General features: G+C 37.0%; 1 pseudogene across 1 annotated transcript; it reads left to right on the plus strand.

The window, feature by feature from the left end:
* Positions 1–21,028: 21,028 nt before the first annotated feature.
* On the plus strand, positions 21,029–21,366 carry LOC308436037 (eukaryotic translation initiation factor 1-like; annotated as a pseudogene). Its single transcript has one exon. The product of its transcript is annotated as a eukaryotic translation initiation factor 1-like (transcript).
* Positions 21,367–21,967: the final 601 nt, after the last annotated feature.

Below are 21,967 nucleotides of genomic sequence, written 5' to 3' on the forward strand. Positions count from 1 at the left end.
AAAGTACTATGCTTTAGCAACACATACAATATAATATTCTTATCAACTGAAAATAAAGGATAATTTATAATTCCTACCCTTCATATGAAAAATTAAATTTTAAGATTAATCAAGTTAAACAAAATTATGTATGTGCTTGCACAATTTCAGTTTTAATTTTAACTCTCTTGACTCTAAATATAATACATATCTTTTTATATTTTTCTGTATTAAAACAAAATTCTCTAAAACAAAAAAAATATTAAACAGTATTGAGCTTTGACCCTTAGTTTTATATTAATTATTTTATATATCTCTCTCCCCTCCACACACATAGCCACATAACACGTGGTGTGTGTGTGTGTGTGTGTGTGTGTGTGTGTGTGTGTGTGTGTATTTATCCCGTGATTCGCTGGCTAAAAAAATATAGTCTATGCCATGATCTCAAACCTCTTAATAATAGGTGAATCAGAACATAATTTCATTATTCATCAAGAGGACAGGCTGTAGCATAAATTAATGCTAGAAATATCTTGATAAGTATAACTGAAGTAATGCACAAGTGAATGACTATACCATGGTTTAAAAGGAACATATAATAATGTATAATATCTAGGTTAGAGTCTTGATTTTAATTAGCAAATAAAGGGAAATAAGAGAGGTTAATGAATAAAGACAAATAAGACATTTTGATGAGGCAGAGCAGAGCCTGGCCCATCTGCCAACCAGAACGGCGGCTCTTAGAGGCTGAGCAACTGGTGGGTGGGAGACCTGGGCTGCCTGGGAGCAGAGAGATCTCTGCAGAGTGCACACGGAAAGTGCACCCCCTCCCTTGCCCTGCCCTGCCCTGCCCGATCCAGGGACCAGGAACAGAAATTTTGAACTTCTGTTTCCACCCGGTGGCGACTTCAGGACTCAGAGCAGAGCCTGGCCCATCTGCCACCCAGAACGGCAGCTCATAAAGGCTGAGCAAATGGTGGGTGGGAGACCTGGGCTGCCAGGGAGCAGAGAGATCTCTGAGGAGTGCACACAGAAAGTGCACCCCCTACCTTGCCCTGCCCCGCCCTGTCTGATCCAGGGACCAGGAATAGAACTTTGGAACTTCTGTTCCCACCCTACGACTCTGAGGCATAGAACAGGGCTCGACCCATCTGCCACCTGGACCAGTGGAGATCCAGGGACACAGACCAGATACAAGGGAAAAGCAAGAACATATCACTGACAACAAAATGGCAAGAGGAAAGCGAAAGAGTATATCCCAAGGAAACCAAGACAACCTGGCAACACCAGAACCCAGCTCTCCCATAACAGAAAACATCAGAATTCCAAACACTCCAGAAAAGGAAGACACAGACCTGAAATCATACCTCAAGACGCTGATAGAGATACTTAAGCAAGAACAGGAGGAAAAGCAAAAAAATTCAGAAGCTTTTAAAGAGGAAACAAGAAAAACACTCAAAGAACTCAAAGAACTAGAGGAAAACAGAATCAAAGAGATGAAGGAATGGAAGAGGGAATTTAAAACGGAAATTGACACAATAAAGAAAACACTAAAGAGATAACCCTAGAAGTAGAACACCTAAAAAAAAAAAAAAAATCAGGAATCACAGAAGCAAGCATTTCCAAGAGATTACAAGAGATGGAAGAGAGAATCTCGGGGGAAGAAGACAACAGTGTAAACATAGACAAAACAGCCAGAGAAGATGCAAAAAACAAAAAGCTCCTAACCCAAAATGTCCAGGAAATCCAGAACACAATGAGAAGATCGAACCTAAGGATAATAGGAATAGAAGAGGGAGAAGAGTATCAACTAAGAGGCACAGTAAATATCTTCAACAAAATCGTAGAAGAAAACTTCCCTACCCTCAAGAATGAGAATACCACGAGTAAAAACGAAGCCTTCAGAACTCCAAATAGGTTGGACCAGAAAAGAAATACCTCCTGACACATAATAGTAAAAACATCAAGTGCTTAAAGGAAAGAAAGAATACTAAAAGCAGTAAGGGAAAAAGGTCAGGTAACATATAAAGGCAGGCCAATCAGACTCACACCCGATTTCTCAACAGAGACTATGAAAGCTAGAAGAGCCTGGACAGACATCATGCACACCCTAAGAGAATATAAGTGCCAGCCCAAGCTGCTATACCCAGCTAAACTATCAATCACCATCGATGGAGAGATGAAGATATTTCAAGACAAATCAAAATTTACACAATATCTGACCACAAACCCAGCACTACAATGAATTATAGGTGGAAAACACAATACAATGAGGGAAAATACAGCCTAGTAAAAACAAGAAAACTAAAAGAAGAAAAAGACACAGACACAACTCAACCCACAAAAGCAATAATGAACGGAAACAGAAACAACTATTCTTTGATATCTATTAACATAAATGAACTCAACTCCCCAATAAAGAGACTTAGGCTATCAGACTGGATACATGAACAAAATCCAGCATTTTGCTGCATACAGGAAACTCATCCCAGAGACAAAGACAGACACTATCTCAGAGTTAAAGGGTGGGGAAAAAACTTCCAAGCAAACAACTCCAAGAAGCAAGCTAGAGTGGCTATTCTAATATTGAATAAAGTAAATTTCCAACCAAAAGTTATCAAAAAAGATAAGGAAGGACACTTTTTACTCATTACCAGGGAAACCGGTCAAGAGAAACTCTCAATCCTTAACACATACACTCCAAATAAAAAAGCACCCACATTCATAAAAGAAATCCTACTAAAGCTCAAAAAATATATTTCACCTTACACAATAATAGTGGGAGACTTTAATACCCCACTCTCACCAATGGACAGATCATGGAAACAGAAACTGAACAAGGACACTGAAAAACTAGCAGAGACTTTGAACCAACTAGAATTAATAGATATATACAGAATATATTATCCTAAAGTAAAAGAATACACCTTCTTCTCAGCACGCCATGGCACCTTCTCGAAAATTGACCACATAATTGGACACAGAGCGAGCCTCAATCGATATAAGAAGATTGAAATACTCCCATGAATCCTCTCAGATCACCATAGTTTACGGCTGGTCTTTAACAACCACAAAGACAACAAAAAAGCCCACATACACATGGAAACTAAACAACGCTCTGTGAAACGATAGCATGGTCAAAGAAGAAATAAAAAAAGAAATTAAGGATTTTCTATAATTCAACGAAAACGAAAAAACAACATACCCAAACTTATAGGATGCAATGAAAGCAGTACTAAGAGGAAAACTCATAGCGCTAAGTGCTTCCAAAAGGAAACTGGAGAGAGCTTACATCAGCAACCTGACAGCACAACTAAAAGCCCTAGAACAGAAGGAAGCAGATATACCCAAAAAGAGTAGACGGCAAGAAATAATCAAAATTAGGGTAGAAATAGACCAAATAGAATCAAAAAGAACCATTGAAAAAATCAACAAAACCAAGAGTTGGTTCTTTGAGAAAATCAACAAGATTGATAAACCCCTAGCAAGACTAACTAGAGGGCAAAGAGAGAGTATACAAATTAACAACATCAGAAAGGAAAGTGGTGACATAACAAATGAAACTGAGGAAATTCAAGAAGTCATCAGAATCTAGTACAAAAACTTACACTCCACAAAATTGGAAAATCTGGAGGAAATGGACGTTTTCCTAGACAGATACAAATCCCAAAGTTAAACCAGGACCAGGTAAACCATCTAAATAACCCTATAACACCTAAAGAAATAGAAGAAGTCATCAAAAGCCTCCCAACCAAAAAAAGCCCAGGTCCAGATGGGTTCAGTGCAGAATTTTATCAGACATTTATTGGGGATGTAACACCAATACTCTCCAAACTATTCCAAAAGATAGAATCAGATGAAATACTACCTAACTCATTTTTTGAGGCTACAATAACCCTCGTACCTAAATCACAGAAAGACCCTACAAGGAAAGAGAACTTCAGACTAATCTCACTTATGAACATTGATGCTAAAATACTCAACAAAATCCTTGCATACCGAATCGAAGAACACATCAAAACGATCATTCAACATGACCAAGTAGGCTTCATCCCTGGGATGCAGGGATGGTTTAATATATGGAAATCCATCAATGTAATCCACCATATAAAGGAACTCAAAGATCAAAATCACATGGTCATCTCACTAGATTCTGAGAAAGCATTTGACAAAATCCAACACCCCTTCATGTTAAAAGTCCTGGAAAGAACAGGAATCCAAGGTCCATACTTAAACATAATAAAAGCAATATAGAGCAAACCAACAGCCAACATCAAACTTAATGGCGAGAAACTTGAAGCAATCCCACTAAAATCAGGGACTCGACAAGGCTGCCCACTCTCCTCCTACCTATTCAACGTAGTATTGGAAGTCCTGGCTGGAGCAATTAGAGAGCAAAAGGAGATCAAGGGGATACAAATCTGAAAGGAAGAGATAAAAACATCACTCTTTGCTGATGACATGATAATGTACTTGAGTGACCCCAAAAATTCCACCAGAGAACTTCTACAGCTAATAAACAAGTTCAGCAATTTGGCTGGATACAAAATTAACTCGGACAAATCAGTAGCCTTCCAATACTCAAAGGACAAACATGTGGAGAAAGATATTAGGGAAAAGGTACCCTTTACAATTGTCACAAAAACTATGAAATACCTTGGTGTGACTCTAACTAAGCAAGTGAAGGGCCTGTATGACAAGAACTTCAAACATCTAAAGTAAGAAATTGAGGAGGATCTCAGAAAATGGAAAGATCTTTCATGCTCATGGATTGGAAAGATCAACATCTTAAAAATGGCCATCCTACCAAAAGCAATCTACAGATTCACTGCAATCCACATCAAAAATCCAACCTAGTTCTTCATGGAACTGGAAAGATAAATGTGCAATTTTATATGGAATAACAAAAGACCTAGACTAGCAAAATCCATCCTCAAAAACAAAAAAACATCTGCGGGAATCACTATCCCTGACTTCAAGCTTAATTACAAGGTAATTGTGCTGAAAACTGCACAGTTCTGGTACAGAAATAGGCATTTGGATCAATGGAATAGAATAGAAGATCCAGAAATGAGCCCTCATGTATATGGTCACCTGATTTTTGAGAAAGGAGCAGTACGTATTCAATGGAAAAAGGACAGCCTATTCAACAAATGGTGCTGGTCCAATTGGCACTCAGCATGCAAAAGAATGAAAATAAACCCTTTTTTATCTCCTTGTACAAAGCTCAAGGATAAGTGGATCAAAGATCTCCACATTAAACCAGATACACTGAAACTATTAGATGAGAAAGTAGGGGAAACCTTAGAACACATAGGCACAGGAGAAAATTTACTGAATAAAACACCAATGGCTCAAGCTCTAAGGTCAAAGATTAACAAATGGGACTTAATGAGATTGCAAAGTTTCTGTAAGGCTAAGGACATAGTCAAGAAAACAAAATGGCAACCAACAGAATAGTAAAAGATCTTTACCAATACCACAACAGATAGAGGCCTAATATCCAAGTTATACAAGGAACTCAAAATGCTAGACACCAGAGAATCAAATAACCCTATTAAAAAATGGGGTACAGAGCCAAACAAAACGTTCTCATTTGAGGAACACTGAATGGCCGAGAAACATCTGAGGGAGTGCTCGACATCCTTAGCCATCAGGGAAATGCAAATCAAAACAACCCTGAGATTCCACCTCACACCAGTCAGATTGGCCAAGATCCAAAAATCAGATGACAGCAGATGCTGAAGAGGCTGCAGAGAAAGAGGAACACTTCTCCACTGTTGTTGGGGTTGCAAACTAATACAACCACTCTGGAAATCAGTTTGGTGATACCTCGGAAAATTGGATATGGTACTACCTGAAGACCCAGCTATTCCACTTCTGGGCATATACCCCAGAGACACTTTAATACACAACAAAGTTATATGCACCACATTGTTCATAGCGGCTCTATTTTTAATAGCCAGAAGCTGGAAAGAACCCAGATGTTCTTCAGAAGATGAATGGATACAAAATTGTGGTACATTTACACAATGGAATACTACTCAGCCACCAGAAACAATGACTTAACCAAATTCTTAAGAAAATGGCTGCATCTAGAGAATATCATCCTGAGTGAGATAACCCAGTCACAAAAGAACAGACATAATATGCAGTCACTGATATTGGGATGCTAACCCCAGAGGCTTGCACTCCCCCAGAAACAACTCACAGACTGTATGAAGTCCAATAAATAAAGAAAACAAAAAAAATATATATTTACAAAACAAGAAGACTTTGACTATTTCCATGTTCTGTTTTGTTTTGCATGTACTTTACGCTCATGGTAACTATTAGGTTTTCAATGCATACTGTCAAGCCCTTTAAAAAATCAAGTACTGACTAAAAAATATATTCACAGTTTTATGTAAAAATTATTTCAATATCTGAAAAAAACAGTACTGACTAAAATGTATAATTTTAAGCAAAAAATGTTTAAAACCTGTAAAAAAGAAAGATATTTTGATGAAGAAGAGATAGCTTAGTAGAAGATATCAACCATTCTTTCCCACAGGAATTAGTCCTGTTTATCCAAACCCTTACACAGGCTTTGTGCTATATTTCCCACCTCTATCAAAATTAGCACAGCAAAGAAGAGGACATGTCATATTCTTTGATGAAAATGCTGCCCCTATAACAAATGGCTTTAGTTCACATGAGCTGACAATCTGTCATTCTGCATCCGTTTTAGGAATGGCTAGAAATTACTCTGTTGGGAAAAGCTTGGATGAAGAATCAGTTTTGGGATCCTGGTGCCTGCCCCTAAAAACCAGGCAGCCCTTCAAATCCTGGTTGCCATAACAACCAGATAGCACTTTTGGTCCCAAACACAACCAACTTCTTTATGGTGATGATTATTATTAGTCAGCTTGCACTCCAGGCAAAAATCTGATTTACTTTCCCCGAGGAAAGACTCCATATGACATGCAAAATGTCAGAGAGAGTATAACACAGTGTGGAAGTATGCAAGTGGAACAGAATAAAACATGTATGCGGAAATATACCTTGTGAGACCTTTATTATTTTTAAATGAAAAGTTGTCAGATTATTCAGCCTAAACTCTGATGTTAACTGTGTCATGCCTGTGAGCTACATAACAGCTCTTGTAAAGGTAGTGGGCAGCGATGATGTAAAGATGACTGGTTAATCAATTATGACACCTGGAAACTCTGATCGCACATGAATTTTTGACATTATGCTGCGTAACTATGGATTGAATATCAACCTGTAAAATGAAACTAAATGTATTCCTTGTACAACACCCACAACACAATCTGCCTGTCTTTTGAATGATATAGGAACAGGAGAATGTCTTCCTCAGAATACCAAAACTTATCACAGTGAGTGAGAATCTGGGATCCAGTTTCAAGTGTGTTGGTTTGGCATCTGAAAAGAAGATACTAAGCCATTATCTCCACAATCCTCACTAAAATTTTATTTAACCATCAGCGGGGTGTGACATTTAGGCTGACCCAGAAGAATAAAATTCAGAAATATACTGCATGGGAATATAATCACATGCTCTGCTCCAGCCAACAATTTCTTAGTGGCATGTTTATCAGTATGTGTCCCTGCCTTGCAAAACTGTGTCCTTGAACCAGGGATATAAAATGATCCTATTAAGAGAGCCAAGCCAAGTCTGGTCAAAGAAAGCCATTTATTTCCACTGACCCAGCTGGTCAAGTGAATTTAGGTTCAGCAGCTTGGCTCACTTGAGAATCAAGCACTGCCACTGTGCCAGTAATTACAGCATGAAAGCCATTTCCAAAAATGAACATTGCAAAGAAGTCAGACTTTCTCTGATCACATTATACTTCCGAGAAGTTAAAAAGGTCAATTCAAAACATGTTCTTTATGTGACAGACATAGTAAAATATTTCCACTTGTGTGTTTTTTTAAACAACACATAATGCCAAATATAGTGAATTAACACAAGTATTACTATGCATTTGTTTAAAACTCTGTTCAGTACCTGGCATTCTCTATATTACAATGGGGAAAGACTTCTGGAACAGCAGGCCTTGAATAATTGGATGACTGCTAGAGCTATTGAAGTAGGTAAGATGGATTGAGTCTTCCCTGAGTCTTCCTCTGTAAGTTTCACTGCAGTGTCTTAAGATAAAGTTAATGGACTTTGAGTATCTAGTTAGGGCACATGCCAAAGCATTAAGGCTCCTTTTTATTTTGATTCTTATTTATTTAATTTGCCAGAAACACAACACTATCAAGCTATTACTTATTATATAAAGAAGCCACTTGATTAGGAACAGAGATTTTTGCTGTTATTATTGTATTTTAAGTTATTCTTTTTCGGGTCACTTTGGCATTGCTTTTGAGCTTTATGGTCTTTTTGATATTTTTGCTTTGTATTGGCATATCTAGTATAGGTTATCTCTACAATATTTTAAATAATCTGTATAAATATGATACTTAACAATACCTAATGCAATAAAATATTAGCTCATTTGGTAACATGGCGGCCATGCAATCATAAGGACCTGAGTTCAAATTCTAGAACCCAGGTAACAAAGAAACATTGAGCAAGGTGATGCTCTTATGTAATCTTAGGCAAAGAAACAATGAAACTGTCCTGGCTAGTCTTACCTACTTATAAGAGACCCAATCTTAGAAAAAAAAACAATGTGTGGTACCTGAGGCAGTATGTCTATACAACATCAAGACAAAGACACAAACCACATACATACAGACCAAGAGACAGACTGACTGACTGAATGACAGCAGAATACAGACAAAGGTACACACACACACACACAAACACACACACACAAACACAGACACAAACACACACCATTTCATCTTTTGTACCATTGATCAACTAAGTAAAAAGAATAGGCTTTAATTTCATTATATTTTGTTGCTATTTTATATGGTTAATTAATACTGTACTCTTCTTCACTTCTACCATAATGGCCAATTGATTAATCAAAATAAGAATATAATGCAAAAGGTCACTTAAATAAAGGAAGTTGTTCATTTCCTAATTTGATAGTTCACAATGATGTGGAGAATAGCTGAATATTTTAGAATGATGTACGTTATGCTGGCCTTAAATTGGTAATATTTTTCTTACTGCCCCAGTGCTATGAATACAGATTTGTAACATCATGCTAGCTCAAAGATTATTAAATCTTATTTTTGTCAACCAGTAGTTGTTCATTTGAGATATAAGACAGTATAAGAAGTTTTAAAATCTTTAAAATATAATCAATAATTTATTTGAGTTAATTTTATATCTGGCCACTTTGCTCAAGTTGTTTATCAGCTGTAGGAGTTACCTGTTAGAATTTTGAGGGTCACTCATATATACTACCATAAAATTAGTGAATATTGACACCTTCACTTCTTTTTTCCCATGGACAAGCACCAATACCTGAGAATATTAATGATACTCCATTATGTTTACAGACAGAAGCATAGTATAACTTTCCACTGAGAGGTTCTACCTATCAGCTGACTGAAAAAAATGCAGATACCACAGCCAAACATAAGAAAGAGTGTGAGGACACTTATAGAAGAGTTGGGGGAAAGTTTGAAGGCCCTGAGGGGATTGTAACCCCACAAGAAGACCAAAAGTGCCAATTACCCTGAACCCCTGAGAAGTCTTTAAGACTGAGCCACAAATCAAAGAGCATATACAGGCTGGAACAAGGCCTATGGCATACCTGTAGCAGAGAGCTCCCTTACCCTGCCTCAAAGAGAGAGGATGATGTGTGGGGGTGATGCACAGGGAAGTCCCATCCTTTAGGTCAAAGTGGAGTAAGAATATGGAAATGGACACTGTGAAGGGAGGAAATGGGAGGGGACACTCTTTAAGATATAAAGAAATGAATAAAAATACATAGTCACTTAGAGCCAAGTCATTCAATTGACATAAGTGTTATTCTAAATTTTCTTAACACAATAATAGAACAATGAGGATATAACTCAGAGGGCAAGAGACCTTATTGCTTAAGCTACTGGTTGGTAGCTGGAATCTGCAGGATGTACATAAAAGCTTGTCATAACCATAGATATTTAACTCCGGCATTGCAAGACAAAGACAAGAGGATCTCAGAAGCTTGCTGACAAAACAGTTCAGCCAAAATGAGTGATCTTCAAGTTCAGTGAAGGGCTACACTTAAAAATTAGAAAAATATGGGGAAAAGCCATGGAGGAAAACAACCACTAACTTTCTTTGGTCTGTGTGTGTGTGTGTGTGTGTGTGTGTGTGTGTGTGTGTGTGTGTGTGTGTGCTTGTGTGTAGCCAATTGCATTTTATGTATATGAGCATATATAGCACAACCTCCAACTTGTAATATTAGTGAAAAACCATGCCTTTCCAGTTTCTATAAATTACAATTTAAAGAGAAGCCATCTGCCATGTTCTGGAAGGGTGTTTGATGATTGTGCCTTCAAAGTACCTGGGATAATGAAAATTCAATATTTTCTCCTCTTAGGAATGGAACCTTGGCTTTAAGATTCTAGGGTTTCTGAAATGAGGCAATTGGAGTTCTCCCAGCATTTCCTTTGCTATGAGACTTCAGCACAGGAGTTGTACAGTTTGGAAGATTAAATGTAAGTTTAGAGCTATCATATAATGCAGCCCAGTGAAGAGAGGATAAAATGTCATCACACTTTCCTATTTGTTTTTAAGACAGCATCGACTCATGTATAGTTAGCTGGTAAAGGAAGTCACAAATGCAAATGAAGGGACATGTACTCTAGATCCATGTAGAAAAAGAAAGTCTCTGGGAAAGTCATAGAGAAGCAGAAAAATTTCAGTATAATACATGAAAATAAAACTCAAAATAAAGTAAGGGCTCTCAACATTATCTATTGTATGTTTCATGAACATCAGTTTACTCTTGTGCAAGTCAAAGTTACAACAGACTGAATTGCACCAGAAGATGTGTGTGTATCTGTGTGTGTGTGTGTGTGTGTGTGTGTGTGTGTGTGTGTTTGTAAAATCATGAATTTCAGATGACTTAGGTTATACATACGAAAGGAGGTGGGGGATGGAAGAAGAAAGAACAAATCATGTAAATACAATAAAATACTTATGAACGAAATTATCAAAAAAAAAAATATAAAGAGAAAAAGAAGTAAACATGAATCTGGAAACATGCAATCCCAGATAGCTGACACTGTTGTTTTTGAGTTTTTATTTTGGTTTCCTTTGATAATCTGTAACCTGTGAAATAAATCCTTTCCTTCCCAAGTGGTATTTATAATAGTCTTTGCCATAGCATCAGAAGCCAAGCTAGAACTTAGACTTATACATTTTTGAACATTCCCATCATGAACATGTATGAATGTTTGATAGATTCTTTATCACTTGAGTACAAAACAGAAGCATCTGCCACATGTTTGCACTGAACATTTTTAAAATAGTTTTAGTCAAGCTAGTAGAAAGCTAGTGAAGTTTGTCACTACCATAGTAACTAGCAAACAGGGCCAAAGCTCAGTAGATTTGTATAAAGGAATTTTTCAATGTTCTTTTATGTAAGGCAAAAATAATGAAATAGTGAATACATTGCAATACTCATAGCTCTGTGTATCAGAATGATGAGTGTCAACATTTGTATACTTTAGAACATTAATACTCTAATTATGCTTCTCATCACTGATAAAGTAAAGCTTATGTCCTCAGAGCATCATAAAGTGTATAAAAGCATAGGAGATGTTGAAAGAATGAATAGGGAAATAGGACCAAATTGATGGAGAATTGCTGAATGACTGAATATTCAGCGAAGAAAAATATCAGGGAAGATTTCACAAGCAGTATGTCTTACATATTCCATTGGGAAGGAGAGAAACCACAATGTATAGCAATTCTTATAAAAGAAAGCACTTAGTTAGAGTTGGCTTACAGTTTCAGTTTTAGTCCATTATCCTCATGCTAGGAAGTACCACATCAAGCAGGCAGACTTGGTGCAAAGAAATCCAAGAGTTCCACATGTGGATTTAAAAGTAGCAGAAGGAGATTTGTTTCATACTAGGCATGGCTTTAGCATGTAAAACTTCAAAGCCCTGCCTCCATACTGACTCACTTCCTCCAACAAGGCCACGCCTTCTTCGTTGTGGCCACAATTCCTAATAGTGCCACTCTCATTCGAAAAGTGTTCAAGCATATGAATCCATGGGGTACAAATTATTCAAACCAGCATACCATATAGCAGACATTAGGATAAGTATTTTATAAATAAGTAAAGTGGAAACTGAGGTGAACTTAGCAATAAAGAAATACCATACCTATTTTTACCTGACAGTTTAGAAACAAACATTTTTTTTTTAATTAGTGAAATGAAAACTTCCAGTTTCTTTTGAAAGTTAATGATGTCAAATGATGTTTGACTGGGAACAGGAGTGAAAGAATGTCATACTAAAACAAACATATGAAAGACTGTTTTCATAAAATAGAGACAAGTGAAAGAATGTTTGGTTACAGCAAACACATGAAATTAGTAAATTCACCCCCACAAATAGTGAGAGATGAGAACTGACCATGGGTTTGGTTTTCTCTAACTAGTCATTTTTCCCTAAAGACACAGCTGTATGTTCCTTACATAGCGTCATTGAGTTCAATTTGTGGTAATGTTGTCACTGAAAGAAACTGGCTCATGAACTCCTTGTAAGGTTCCTGTGAAGCCTGGCAAATTCTTCAGGATTGAACTACCACTGCTTGGTATCTGCTTGCCTAGAGGACTGGTCTGTAGCTGCTGAATAGTATTTGGTGTCTGCTACACTAATTAACTTCTGCCATAGAAGATCGAACTTGCTCCCAAAAAACTATTGCTGAAGAGATCCATTTTTACCACATTCTAACCATTTTTTTCTTCTACTACCTTTGGTCAGTGGCAGGGAGAATTTGAACCTTTTTAAGAGTTAATGTCTTCACCTAGATTTTATTTTTATTTTGGAGATATTGAAATATTAAATTCAAATTTTCTGTAGGAAAAGATATCTCTGGTCTTTAGTTTCATGCTTTTTCTTTTCTGATTTAATTAGCCAGATAATCTACCACAGTCTCTACTGTTCTTATTACAGAATTAAATTTTAATATAAGAAAAAACTGTTTGGCAAACACATTTCTGGTTGATTATATTCATAAAATTGATTCCCTTTTAAATGTAACATGGCACAGAATTCAATTTTACTTCATTCTGACTGTTCAAAAGTTGCTTGGGTGGTAAAACACCAAGGGTGGTTCAGAACTGACACATCTGACGGATGTGTTGAAATGTGACATCATAAAGGAATCTAAGATCTTGGGTTCTAGGCTCAGGATAGCAATGGGGACATGAGGAAAAAGGCAAGCATGGTGAAAAAGAGGCAGATATTTCTAGTCAGAATTAGAGGAAATAAGTTTGAAAGAGGGGAAAATAAACAAGACATCATGTGGGGTTGTTCTAAGGGGGATGAGGGACAGCTAAGAATTCAGTGCAGACCTTGCAACTAGGGCACAGAGTGTTCAGAAGAGTCTTTTGTGGTCTCATTTCACGATTCCCAGAAAGCAGGAATAAATATAGGAACTCAGGGGCTAGATACCTAATAGTAGACATGACCCAAATACAAGGCTTCCAGGACTCCTGATTGAAGGATGTAAATATGGTAGTGACCTAGAGTTTCTCAGCTTGAATGAAACCAAAGGCATGTCTAGTGTCCACCTCAGGATAATAATGTATGCCTAGACACTCATAGCTATTGGGTAAAATAGAAAAGAAGGGAATTAGAAGATCAAACACCCACACTCTTTAAGATTAAAATAAAAGATTATCTTTGCAATGGAAAGAAAGGTTAATTACAAATTATTTCAAGGTTAGATTTATATCTGAGTATTTCCTGGAGTGTTAAACAAAAAAAGTTTTCCAAAACTAAGCTTAAGAAACTCAAAAATAATTTATCAATATTTCCTAAAACTGGAATAGACATTACCAAGGGAGAGAAGAAAAGCGAGGCATGCCTTTTCTTTGCTTTGGCATTAGCTAACTTCAGTGTTTGACTTCTTATGACCCTCAGAATCAGAATCAATAAGGTGAGGTTACTGGAGTGGAGTTTCTCAGGCCCCAACCCATAGCTAATGAATCAGGATTCTTCAATAAGAGTCAGACTTTCCTTCTTTGAAAAGAGCTTCTATCATAGTCTGAAACTCTCTGGACTACATTCCATTGACACTGTGCTTCATACACCCAAAAACAGTACCTGCAGGCATCAAAATCACCCCACAGGGCAGTTGAACTCGAATCAAAGATATGCCCCAGGCTGTGTCCTCATCCACACGAATGTCCTCATGAACCAATTCTCTCACCTCCCTGGACACATCTCCTAATTCTTGCTTTCTCTTTTCATCTAGACCTGTTTCAATTTGTTAGCTAAGCTTTCTGCACATGTCTTTCTTCTGTGGAAATGCCTGCAACTCAGTCCTAGGACTGGAATAAAAGCAAAAGATAATTCAGGCTGATATCCTGCCTTGAGAGGGGCTCTTTCCAACAGACCATGTCTTTTTATCTTTTTAAAATGTATGCATTTATATGAGTGTTCTATTTGCATATACACCAGCAAGAAAGAAGATATAAGATCCTAGCATGGTTATGAACTGCCACAGTGTTGGTAGGAATTATGCAAAAGCCCTCTAGAAGAATAAACAGTGTTCTTAACTTTTGAGCTATCTCTCCAGCCCCAGTCCAATGTCTTTTCAATGTGTCCTCTTTCCCATTGCAGATCTTTCTTTTTTATTAGATAATTTCTATATTTACATTTGAAATGTTATCACTTTCCACCACCCTGCTCCCATTCTCCCTTCCCCTCCACTTGTCTTTAGAAAGGTACACTTGCTCCTAATCACTATCATCACACTATCAGCTTGGCATTCTCCTACAATGGAAAATGAGCCCTCCCTGGACCAAAGGCCTCTTCTCCCAATGATGTCAGACACTGCTATCTTCAGCTACATCTACATCTGGAGTCTTAGGTCTTTCAATGTGTGGTCTGCTCGGTGGTTGGTGTTTTAGTCCATGTGAGTTTTGGAGTGTTTGGTTTGTTGATATTGTTGTTCTTCCAAAGAGGTTTCAAACACTTTAAGCTCTTTCAGTCCTTTCTTTAGCACCTTCTTTGGGGGAGGTGTTCAGTCCACTGGTTAGCTAGAAGCATACTCAGCAGCATCTACATGACTCTGGCAGAGACCCTGAGGAGGCATCTTTATCTCACTCCTACCAGTAATTACTTATTGGCATTAGCAATATTGTTTTGGTTTGGTGGCTGCAAATGGAGTAGATCCCCATTTGAGGCAGCCTCTGAATGATCTTTTCTTTTCTTCCTGTTCCTCTATTTGACCTTGTATTTATTCATGTGATGGTTTTATTCTCCCTTGTAAGAAAGACTGAGGCATCTCTATTTTAGCCTTCCTTCTTTCGGGGGTTCATAGATTGGTGAATTGTTTCTTGGATATTCAGAGCTTTCTTGGGCTAAAATCCATTTACCAGTGAGTACATAAATTTGTGCTCCTTTGTGACTGGGTTGCCTGACTCAGGATGATAGTCTGTAGTTCCACCCATTTGCCTAGGAATTTCATGAAGTCATTGTTTCTAATAGATGATAGTACTTCTTTGTATAAACGTAACACACTTTCTGTATTCATTCCTCTGTTGAAGGAAATATAGGTTCTTTCCAGCTTCTGGCTATTATAAATAAGGCTGTTATATTCATGGTGGTGCATATGTCCTTGTTATATGTGGGAGAAACTTTGGGGTATATACAAAGGACTGAAAGAGTTGGGTTTTCAGGTAGGACTATGTCCAATTTTCTGAGGAACCACCAGACTGATCTCCAGAGTGGTTGTACCAGGTTACAACCTCACCAAGAGTGGAAGAGTGTTCCTCTTTTCCACATCCTCGCCAGCAACTGCTGTCATCTGAGTTTTTGATCTTTGCCATTCTGAATGTGTGAGATTGAATCTCAGGGTTGTTTTTATTTGCATTTGCCTGATTACTAGGGATGTCAAGCGTTTCTTTCGGTGATTTTCAGCCATTCAGTATTCCTCAGTTGAGAATTTCTTGTTTAGCTTTGTTCCCATTTTATAATAGGATTGCTTGATTCTCTGGAGTCTAATTTCTTAAGTTCTTTGTATATATTGTATATCAGCCTTCTATAAGATGTAGAATTGGTAAAAATACTTTCCAAATCTGTTGGCTACATTTTGTCTTCTTGACAGTGTCCTTAGCCTTACAGAAATTTTGCAATTTCATGAAATCTCATTTATCCATTGTTGCTCTTAAGACAAAATCCATTTTTTGTTCTGTTCAGGAAATTTTCTCCATGACTACGTGTTCTGACTTTTCCGGACTTTCTCTTCTAATAGTTGAAGTGTACCTTGTTTTATGTGGAGATCTTTGATCAACTTGGACTTGAGCTTAGTACAAGGAGATAAGTAGATAAGCATTCTTCTGTATGCTGACTGCCAGTTGAATCAACAAAATTTGTTGAAGAGGCTCTCTTTTTTTCCATTGAATGTTTTAAGCTCCTTTGTCCAAGATCAAGTGATCATAGGTGTGTGCATTCATTTCAGGTTTTTCAATTCTGTTCCATTGATCTACCTGTCTATCTTTGTACCATTGCCATGCAGTTTTTATGAAAATTCTTTGCAATGTATCTTGAAGTCAGGGATGGTGATTACCTAGGAAGTTCTTTTATTATTGAGAATAGAATTCACTATTGTAGGTTTCTTTTTTTGTTATTTCAGATAAATTTGCAGATTGCTCTTTCCAACTGTATGAAGAATTGTGTTGAAATTTTGATGGCACTAAATCTATAGATTGCTTTTAGCAAGATGACCATTTTTACAATGTTGATCCTTCCAATCCATGAGCATGGGAGATCTTTCCAGCTTCTGAGATAGTCTTCAATTTCCTTTTTAAGAGATTTAAAGTTCTAGTCATACATAATTTTCACTTCCTTATTTAGGATCATACCAAGTATTTTATATTATTTGTGACTATTGTGAAGGGTAACTTTTCAATAATTTCTTTCTCAGCATGCTTATCATTTGAGTAGAAGAAGACTACTGATTTGTTTGAGTTAATTTTATAGGTAGACACTTTGTTGAAGTTGTTTATCAGCTGTATAAGTTCTCTGGTGAAATTTTTGGGGTCACTTAATTCTACTATCATATCATCTTCAAATAGTGATATTTTGATTTCTTCCTTTTCAATTTGTATCCCTTTGACATCTTTTTGTCCTCTAATTGCTTTGGCCAGGAATTCCAGTATGCTATTGAATATGTAGGGTGAGAGTGTGCAGCCTTGTCTAGTCCCTGATTTTTGTGGGATTGATTCATTTTTCTCTCCATTTAGTTTGGCTACTGGTTTGCTGTATATTGCTTTTTACTATGTTTAGGTATGAGCCTTGGATTCCTAATCTTTCTAGAACTTTTAACATGAACGGGTGTTGAATTTTGTCAAATTCATCTAGTGAGATGATCATGTGGGGTTTTGTTTTGCTTTTGTTTTGAGTTTGTATTTTGGTAGATTACACTGATGGATCTCTATATATTAAATCATCTCTCCATTTCTGGGATGAAGCATACTTGATGATGTTGGATGAATGTTTTGATGTGTTCTTGGATTCAGTTTGCAAGATATTTATTGAGTATTTTTGCATCAATGTTAATGAGAAAAATTGGTCTGGAGTTCTCTTTTTTTTTTTTTTTTTTTTGCAGGGTCTTTGTGTGGTTTAGTTAAGAGCATAATTGTGGCTTCAAAGAATGAGTTGTGTAGTGTTCCTTCTGTTCCTATTTATGAAATAGTTGGGAAAGTTTGGGTATTAGATCTTCTATGAAAGTCTGATAGAATTCTGAAATGAACCTATCTGTATCCTGGGCTTTTTTTGCTTGGGACGTTTTTGATAACTGCTCCTATATCTTTAGGAATTATGGGACTATTTAGATTGTTTATCTGATCCTGATTTAACTTTGTACCAGGTTTCTGTCAAAATATGCCCATTTCTCTAGATTTTTTACCTTTTTTGAGTATAGGCCTTTGTAGTAGGATCAGATAATTTTTTGTATTTCCTCAGTTTCTGTTGTTATGTCTCCACTTTCATTTCTGATTTTGTTATTTGGATACTCTCTCAGTGTCCTAGTTAGTCTGGCTAAGGGTTTATTGATCTTGCTTATTTTATTAAAGATCCAGCTCCTGGTTTTGTTGATTCTTTGTTTAGTTCCTTTTGTTCCTATTTTTTGATTTCTGCTCTGAGTTTGATTATTTCCTGCTATCTATCTCTCTTGGGTGTATCTGCTTCTTTTTATTCTTGAGCTTTCAGCTGCGCTATCAAGATTCTACTCTATGCTCTCTCCACTTTCTATTTGGAGGCCTTCAGAGCTGTGAGTTTTCCTCTTAGTACTGCTTTTCTTTCATCCCATAAGTTTTAGTATGTGGTGCTTTCATTTTATTTAATTTCTTAAAAATCCTTATTTTTTTTATTTCTTCCTTGACCACATTATCATTGAGTAGAGCATTGTTCAACTTTCATGTGTATGTGTGCTTTTTGTTGTTTATGTTATTAAAGACCATCCTTAGTTCATTGTGATCTGATAGAATGCATGGAATTATTTCGATCTTCTTTTATCTGATGAGGCTTGTTTTGTGACCAAGTATATGTAAGTTTTGGAGGAGATACCTCATGGAGCAGAAAGTTTTTTGTTTTTTTTTTTTTTTTTAAATTCCAGTTTGTACATGACCTTGGGTAGTTTCCCTGTGTCTCTTTTCAGTTCTGCTTCCATCATGTTTATTGATGGTAATGGGGTGTTGAATTCTCTCTCTATTCTTATGTGGTACAATATATGTGTTGAATTTTAGAAGGATTTCTTTTATGAATGTGGAATCCCTTGTATTTGGAGCATAGATGCTCAGGATTGAGAGTTCCTCTTGATATTTTTTTTTTCTGTGATGAGTAAAACTTGTCCTTCCTTATCCTTTTTGATAACATTTGGTGGAAATCTATTTTATGTTATATTAGAATAGCTACTCCAGCGTGTTTCCTGTTCTGTCTCCGTGTGTTCAAATGAATGCTTTGAGTCTGTTCTGGGAGCTCAGACATCTGATGGTGGTCATATGTCCCTTTTTCTGAGCCAGAAAGGACTCTATTCAGATCTTAAAATAACGAAATATTGTTGCTAACATGAAATTTGTGTTACATAGGTAAGCATTAATGTACCTGTATAAATTAGATCACAAGTACTAATGAAGTAACATGTGATGAATTGATAGAAAGAGAAGACATCTATATTTACTAGATAGCACAGAACACAAACATTTGCCTCAAAATATTTTGGCATTTTTTGATATATTTTTATTTGTTTGCATTTCAAATGTCATCTGCATTCCCAATCTCAGATCCACAAACCCACCTATTCCCATCCCCTTGCCTCGAAGAAGGTTCTTCCCCCACCCACCAACTTGTGTCTCATTCCTCTAGCATCTTCTTTCTCTGGGGATCAGGTCCTCACTGGATAAAATCTTCACAGGCCCAAGCACTTTCCCTCCCTCTGATAGCATTTTTAATGATAGAAGTCAAGAATTTCTCAACCTTAATTGACACTTTAAAAATTTAGGGTTGATTTTTTTTTAATTTTTATATTGGATATATTTTTATTTACATTTTAAATGTTAACCCCTTTCCCAGTTTCCTCTCCATGAACCTCCTATCCTATCCCCATTTTTCCTGCTTCTATGATGGTGTTCCCCCACCCACACATTTACCCCTTCCAGCCTCCCTTCCCTGAAATTTCCCTAGACTGTGGCATCAAGCCTTGACAGGACCAACGGTTTCTGGAATTCAGAAATTCTTTGTGACAGGTATCCTATTAATCAAAATATCTAGTAACAACTAAACTTGTGCTCATACTAGGTCAACTGCTCCGAATAAAGGAACACTCTGTTCAAATGGCTTTTCACCAGATTCCTGACATAAAAATGGTGTATGCCCAGTAATGCTATAATACCATACCAGATCAAACAAAAATCTTCTTTGGAAGATAAATAATAATTAGATCGTATTTCAAATAAGATACTGGGCTAAAAATTTCACTGACATAGTAAACTACCTGCCAAACAAAATTGAGTAACTGAGTTTGATTCTCCAGAATCCACATAAAAAGTTGGGTTCAGTGTCCTATGTTTTCAGCCCTAGAACTGCAGAACAGGAGATTAGAGGGGAAGAGACAAGAATACCCCTTTAATTCAGTGGCTAGCCAATCAAATATTGGATATTACTAATAAGTAAATATCCTACAAACAAAGCACAGTCTCATAAAACCCCCCACACACCACTGTTAAAGTGGTCAGACTACTTAGCCTTTACACGATGCTTTTGGTAATATTATGGTACATTGGGAAACCTAACTGAATGTGTGACAACAAACTTGAATTTAAGACCACTGGGACCTTGAGCTAAACCAAGATCTAAAGCAATTTATTTTCTTTTACTCCTTTGAAAAAATGCTTCCTCTCATCTGAGTAGGATGCATTTTATCAAGTAGTTTATACTTTCATAGACGTATGCCCCTCAGAATTAATCACTGGTTTGCTTTTATATTTAAGCAGTTACATAATATGTCAAATAAAAATCCTATATGAGCTTAATGGCATCTCTGTACGATTTCTCAGTAAAACAAGTGGAATTCTCCACTCTTAAACTTCTCATCTTAAATATTTCAGTGGACATTTTAAGTTTAATAAAATAGGAGCAAAACCTGATAAGGAGATTCTCTTTTCAAGAGAGAAAAATCATATTTTTATTTCCTTCCATTTCTATTTATAAATTATTTGTTCCATCAAATGCTTTAAAAAGCATTAAATCCCCCTGTCACTGAGCTGCCGCCAAGGACTCAGCTGCTTCCCCCTCGAGCCCCCTCACTTCCGGATGCTCCGTCCCTCCCCACCCCCCCTGCCCGCCTGCCTTCTCTGGCAGCAGCCTTCTGCAGGCCCTTTCCACCGAGGAAAAGGAATCATATCGTATGTCCTCTATCCAGAACCTCCACTCTTTCTACCCCTTTGCTGATGCAACTAAGGGTGATGACTTGCTTCCTGCTGGTACTGAGGATTATATCCATATAAGAATTCAACAAACGGCAGGAAGACCCTTACAACAGTCCAAGGGATCGCTGATGATTACGATAAAAAGAAACTAGTGAAGGCGTTTAAGAAGAAATTTGCCTGCAATGGTACTGTGATTGAACATCTAGAATATGGAGAAGTAATTCAGCTACAGGGTGACCAGCGCAAGAACACATGCCAGTTCCTGATAGAGATTGGCCTTGCTAAGGACGATCAGCTGAAGGTTCATGAGTTTTAAGTGCTTGTGGCTCTCTGAAGCTTGAGTGAGAATTTCCTTGCAATGAGTAGAATTTCCCTTCTGTCCCTTGTCACAAGTTTAAAAACCTCACAGCTTGTATAATGTAATCATGTGGGGTCCGCTTTTAACTTGGACTAGTGTAACTCCTTCATGCAATAAACTGAAAAGAGCCAAAAAAAAAAAAAAAAAAAAAAAAGCATTAAATTACCTCTCATTTTACTACTGCTTCACCATCTTTTCCCTTTTCTGTATTTCCTTGTTCCCAGTAACAGACAATGAAAGTACATGTGTACATGTGCACACTCACAGTTTACTCACATATCTATGCATACAGATACACACACAGTTTACTCACATAGCTATACATACAGATACACACACAGTTTACTCACATAGCTATACATACAGATACACACATTATTTTTAACCTTGTCTATGGCATTAAGGATATGAAGAAAGACACTTTTTTGTTCTAGTAAGAGTGTGGTCCTGAGGGAAGCATACATCCTCCAGTCCTGCTTGCCATTAAGCCATGACGATGACCTTGCAGTGTCCTTTCCAATCTGAGATCTGAGAAGTTACCGTTTGACAGCTCAGTTTC

Source organism: Micromys minutus, assembly GCF_963924665.1.
Source record: "Micromys minutus genome assembly, chromosome: 24".
In the NCBI taxonomy this organism is placed as follows: Eukaryota; Metazoa; Chordata; class Mammalia; order Rodentia; family Muridae; genus Micromys; species Micromys minutus.